The 6064-nt window shown below is 62.2% G+C and overlaps 1 protein-coding gene across 1 annotated transcript in view; it reads right to left on the bottom strand.

The window, feature by feature from the left end:
• DAG1 (dystroglycan 1) overlaps window positions 1-5757 on the bottom strand; it is a 50351-nt gene extending 44594 nt beyond the window's left edge. The window contains 1 exon segment of the mRNA XM_006770595.2: window positions 5633-5757. The gene's annotated coding sequence lies outside the window, so the exon portion shown is untranslated.
• Window positions 5758-6064: the final 307 nt, after the last annotated feature.

The following is a 6064-nucleotide window of genomic DNA, read 5'->3' as shown; positions in this document are numbered from 1 at the left end:
CCGAGCGCGCTGGACTGGGCGTGGGGGAGGGGCGCCGCACCCAGTGCCCCATCCTCCCTCCCCGGCGCCCCGGTGTCCCCACTCCTCCCCACCCCAGGCGTTTGGGCCTCGGAGACGAATCCCGCTAAACCGGGTGGTTCGGCTCGAGAACTGGCCTGGCCACAACTGGCCACCCCTCGACCGCGTTCGCCCTCCTGCTTCCCCCGAAGCAAATCAGGAGGCATCTCTAAGCCGTGGAAACCATCAGGAAGCGCCCTCCAAACTGCCAAGGGTGATGGGCCTGTTGCCCGGCACTTAGCACGGGTGGGGAAACTGAGGCGAGGGCCGAGAATCCGGGCGGGAAGCCTAACTCCCAACCGGCTGGGAGGCCCGGGAGCGCCTCGGGCTTGACCCGCATACCCTCCCCCTGCTCTGAACGCGGGAGTCTGATGCCTACGTGGGAGCCAGAAATAGCTCCAATCGGGGCGCACCGGTCACTCCTGGAGGCCTGCATTCTTTCCAGGGGCGGGGGAGCCAGAGACTGGGTGGCTGCTGAAGTCTGTCTCCCTTCACGGGAGGGTCCTAAAGGCGCTCTGGCTCGCCTTACCCACAGCCCTACCCCAAAGGCCCGCACATGACCGTAGTAACTGGACCTGTGCAGGCAGGGATGGGTCTGGGGAGGGGACCCTGCTCCCTTTCCTCCCCAAACCCTGCGCAGGATGTGTCCATTCCCGTCCAGGCCTGAGCTCTTGTCAGGGAGCATTTTGAGCCCAGAACTGGCTGCTGCCTGCCCGGAAGGAGGGGGGAGGGTTCTCCCTGAATCCAGATAAGCTCTGGGTCTCCCCTGCTTCCCCCCCTTTCTCCCCCCAACCTTAGGAGCACCTGGGAGAAGCACATTTCAAAGAGAGCAGAAAGGTGTGCCCCATCTCCCAAACACACATTGTGATTTTTTATACTTAACTGTATAGGCTCCAAACCCCATTCATACGGACTTGAAAAGGAACGAACAACCAGGAAAAGGCCCCACGTCATCTCTTCGATGTTAAACTACAAACTAATGGCCTTTCAGATTCAGCTCTAAATGCTGCTGCTTTGAAAAGGCTGAGAATGCAGAAAAGTCATTTGGGTTTTTAAGCAGAACATGTCCTCCCATTCACTCCTTCAGCTTACGGAGTCTCCCCCACATACGCGCACCCACCTGCCCCGAAAAACACACCAGGCACTGCTTGGCAGCCCTGGGTTCGGCACGGGATTTTAGTGTCTGAATATGTATGTAAATGTTTCTCCAAAACAAAAGGCTGCATTGGGCACAGGCCTCATGAGGCACCCCCCTTCTACCATCTGCACAGAAGCTGATCATCCATGGATGCCAGAGTAACTCCCCTTCTTCCCTTTTGGCACTGGTCTGGCCAGATAAAGCACCAGACCACATTCTGGCAGCCAGGGTCCCTGCACCCCAGGCCCAAGCACCCCCAGAGCTCTGGCCAAGGGCGCATCTCTGCCTCAACTAGCTGGTGCCCAAAGGTGAGCTAGCCCTTCCTCATCCCGGAGGAGGGAGTAAGGACTAGAGCTAAATCCTTTCCAGTCCCCACCTTTCCAGGTTTGGGGCTCAGCTGGAGGTGCCGTGGCCCCAGGCTGGCCCTGATGCTCTCCCCCTCCCCTGGCCCCCCAACCTTGGCAGAACAGCTCTGAGCTCTGGGCCTCAATTGCTGGCTTGCTTTATTTTTTGTCTGGAGTTGGGGTTCGCCCAACCTCCTGTCCCTTCAAGCCCTAGAAGTCAGAAAGGCTGCTGGCCAGAGTCGGACCCGCCTCTTGGTGCCTAACCAGCCCCCATCGAGCCCGCTGCAGAGCACAGAGGGAGGGGGACAGCTGGGCCCAGAGGTCGGACTCAAGCTGCAAAGTCAAGGCCTTGTTACTCTGCCGTCAGGGGAGCCGACGCCTTCCCCCTCCTGGGGAACTGCACGTCCCTGCCCAGGGCCCAGCACAAAGTTTCCAGTGACTCTTGGGGGCTGTTCTGGCGCCCCAGCAGGACCTCGGCCGTCCTAGGTCAGGCTTGTGCCCACAGCCAGTTGGAGAACAAAACCAAGAATGAGGCCCAGAACACGCCCAGGAGCAGCTGCTCAAGGCCGAGAACGGGGCTCTTCAGGACTGACAGTCACCCGTCCCCTCTCCTGGCCCTTTGGCTCCCAGGGCTTTCTCCACTCACCCCCAGCCAGAGGCTCCAGGAAGGCTGCCAGCCCAGGTTCGTCCCCCACTGGAGCAGGAGCCCCTGAGGCCACAGACCCATTTGCTTGGTCCCACATTGCAACCATCACCTCACAGTCTGCCCATGGCAGGGGCTCAGGGTCTGTCTGGGAAGGAAGAAATCGGAGGGCGACCAGTCTCGCCACCTGGTGGGCCGTCATCCCCAGGGTCCAAGTCCTGAGCAAGGCTTTCCCTGCCGGGGAACATGTGCCGGGGTCCCCTTGGGGCTGAGACGACTTAGCCAAGGCCTCGGTTCTAGCTCAGGTAAAAGCCAGCAGACACCGACGGGCTCATCTCCTCTCTGGGCTGAGGGTTCCAGGGCTCTCTATTCTGGCACGTTCCCCAGGAACCCAGGCCAAGGGCCGTGCCCAGCCTCCGATTCTTCAGAGGGAGGAAGGCTCCGGCTGCCGATCCGCCCCCGGCCTGGTGGAGAGGGGCAGAGGGCAGTGCTGGCTGAGGGTGAGGCTTCTGACCCAAATGCCAGGCCTTCAGGTCTGCGTGGAGCAGGGGTTGGCAAGCAGGGCAGCCAAGTCAGGGCAAGGGAGGGGTCCCTTTTGTCTGAACTTAACAGAAGGCAGATTGTCTGGCAGCTCTGGCAGAATGAAAGGGCTGATAAGTTCATCCGGGAGAAACTGCCAGTAGGCGTGTTTGCGGGTCACCACCAGCCTTCCCAGAAGCCAGCCCCTTCCCTTGCAGGGCCTCACGCCAGCGCTCCCAGCAGCCCCCTTCTCACAGGCCTGGCACAGGCCGCCCTCCGGTCAGCCAGGCGGCAGCTCCCACACCTGGCCTCCGGGACAGTCCAGTCCAGGGGGACAGGACCCCACAGCCAGGGGGAGTATAGGCTGAGTGAAAAAAGTCACTTCTCCCCCTCGCCCCCTGGGTGGGCACACATGGCCTTGCCCCCCCTGAGCACGGGCACTCCCTGGGATCAGACAGTCCCCCCAGGCCGACTTCGGGTCACTGTTACCAAACACTGGGTTTACTGGCCTTGAGCACTGGACTGGACACCAGATTAGGTCTGGGCTGACCGGCAGGGAAAGCCAGCAAAGCCCGGCCTGTTTGTTGGTTCTCTTCAGTCCCTGACCCGCTGGCTCCTCAGCTCAGTCTGGGGAGGGCCCCCCCCACACTCAGCTGGGTCAGCCGGGAGCGGCCCTTCTCTGCTCTCAGCCGTATGTCCACGCCTGGCTCAGGGCTGGACCCCAGCATCCTCCAGGGCAAACCCCTCTTTCTCAGAGTTCGCCTGAGACCTGAGAGTGTCTCTCACCAAGCTGCACCCCCTCGGCGGCCCTTTAGTCAAGAGACAGGGACCAGTTACCCAGCAACCACTGGTTCCGACTGTCATCATGGCTGACGGTGTGCCCTTGGACAGAGCGGACAGAGAGGCAGGGCCCCTGGGAGTCCCACCTGCGGCCTGGGGATCCCGAACACTCCTGGAGGAATGAGGGATCCCGGGGGTCATCTTGAGGGAAACTAATTATGGGCCAAAGAGTGACCGTCAGCTCATCGGCCTCCCATTGTGTCTGCGTGAGGAATAAACCCAGAGCTGAGGTCACTGCGTGACCGTAGATGAGCCGCTTGCCTTTTCTGCTCGTCCGCATCATCGAGTGACCTCACGTGCGGGCTTCAGACCTGCCTGCTGGCTGAGCGAGACAGATGACCACTTTGTGTGACTGAGTCAGGCCCAGGGTAAAACATCCATCATGTGTTTTCAACCCACAGACATTTTCCGAGTCTGTTGTACGCTGGAGCCCAGCGAGGGACAAAAGGAAAAAGGCTGCTCTTGCGGAGCCCAAATCCTAGTTAACACGACAGACAGCAAATACATAACAATGATAAGTCCGTGAAAATGGGATCACCGGAGGCTGGGAAGGCTTGGAGGGGTGCGTTTCAGCAGGGAACTCCCGCAGGAGGTGAAGGAGGAGTTCCCGAGCACGCGGGTCGGGCCGAGGCCTTGCAGGGGTTTAGGGAAGGCGGGAACAGGCCTGGGATGGGGGAGGAAGTGCGCCTGCAGGTCTGAGGAGCCCTGCAGGTGGCCATGGCCTGAGCAGTGACTGGAACAGGGAATGAGGCAGAAAGAGCAACTGCTGGGAGGGCAGGCACCGGAGCTGGACTGCACCAGGCCGGGCTTTGCCAGAGTAGATCCCAGGACCAGGACCAGGCAGGTTAGCTGAAGGGTGGGAGCCAGGAGGCGGGAGTGGAGCCGGTGGCCTCGGGCCTCCAGGCAGGAATGTGGTGGGGTGACTAATGGGGGCAGCAGTTTGGCCAGCCCAGACCCTCCTCCCCCTGGTAGGTGGGGAGAGAGAAACTGAGCAGAGAGGTGGGGGGTCTTCTGGAGGGAGGAGTACCAGGCCCCAGGGAGTCAAGTCAGAACAAGCATTTAGAATACCTTGGAATGCAGAGAGAGAGAGAGAGAGAGAGAGAGAGAGACAGAGAGAGAGACAGAGAGAGAGAGAGACAGAGGAGTAAGGACAGGACGAAGAGGGGAGGGAACACCCTGTGGTGGGGGAATGGTTCCTGGGTGCGGGCAGCTGCTGGTATGTGCTGCAGGTAGGGGCTCTAGGGCAGACCCTGCAGAGCCCTCCCTCCCCACCCCCCACCCCCAGGCCTAGCACCAACTCCCTGGGCAAAGAGGTCCATGGCTGGGAGCAGGGAGGAGGAGGGAGGAGAGGAGCGGGAGTGGGAGGTGAGGAAGAGGGAACAAGGTCCTGCCCCAAGACAGCTTCCAGGGAAATGACCCACCCACTCCCCCGGGGCTGCTGCAGACACAGGACTGCAGGAGGCCCTGGGGACAGGTGAGCTGTCACCTGGAGGGCACTGGAGGCCGCAGCCAGCTGTCCCCTCCTGCTGACTGCTCAGGGCCAGTGACCTTCAAAGGCTGCTCCCTGCAGCTGCCATTTACCCAAAGGGGACTGAGGTCGCACCGGGCCATGGGGCTCGGTGGCTGGACCTGACAAGGGACCTTCAGGACCCGGACGGCCTGAGTGGGAAGGACGGGGCCAAGGGTGGGAGGGGTCCTCAGGTGGGCGAGGCCCCTTGAGCCAGGCTCAGCGGACGGGCTGCTGGCCTGGCTGCGGGCGGGCGTGGTGGAGGGGGCTCTGCAGAGGCGCTGACACGTGCCAGGGCCTTACAAAGAGCCATTCACGCGGCTGGAGACTCTGTCCAGAAAAGGTGAAAAGCATTTCGCGCCTGCCTGCCTCTCTCATCCCATGTCCGTGCCCACGAGGGATGTGGCCGCTGGTCCGACACAAGGGTGGGGACGGGCTGGAAGGAAGGCTGCTTCTGAGCCGACCTCCTGGGCCTGGGAGCCAGGGCCGCAGCTGCTCATCCCATTTGGGGGAGGGGCAGGAAGGAAGGCTGGCCTCCGCTGACCCCTCCCGCCCTCTGCTGAGACTTCCTCGTACTCACTCACCCCGCTGCCTGGGACCCTCGGGGAGGCGCTGGTGTCGAGGTGGGCAGAGAGGTGGGAGCTCACGGGCTCCTCGCAGGACTCACCCTGGAAGTCCCAGGCCTCGAGGGACAGCGGCCGGAGCTCACGCCCAGGCCCAGGCCCAGGCCCGAAGCTACCTGTGACCCTGCCCTGCTGGGCGCTCTGCCTGACTTCCTACTGCGGCAGGGGCAGGGCCTGCAGGTGCCCAGGCCTACCTCCTCTCCGGGCAGCCCAGAGTTGAGGTCCCAAAAGCCAAGGCCCTGGGCCCTGGCTCTGCGGGACTGGGGCCTTGGGCAAACCCCTCCCTCTCTGAACCGTGGGCCACAGCTTTCCCAGAGCCTGTGGACTTTCCTGCCCAGCAGAAGGCCAGGCACAGGTGCAGATAAGGAGCCGAAGGGGGTGGGGCAGGAAAAT

The sequence above is a fragment of the Myotis davidii genome, unplaced genomic scaffold, assembly GCF_000327345.1.
Source record: "Myotis davidii unplaced genomic scaffold, ASM32734v1 scaffold663, whole genome shotgun sequence".
In the NCBI taxonomy this organism is placed as follows: domain Eukaryota; kingdom Metazoa; phylum Chordata; class Mammalia; order Chiroptera; family Vespertilionidae; genus Myotis; species Myotis davidii.
This window is presented reverse-complemented; position numbering and strand designations above follow the sequence as displayed.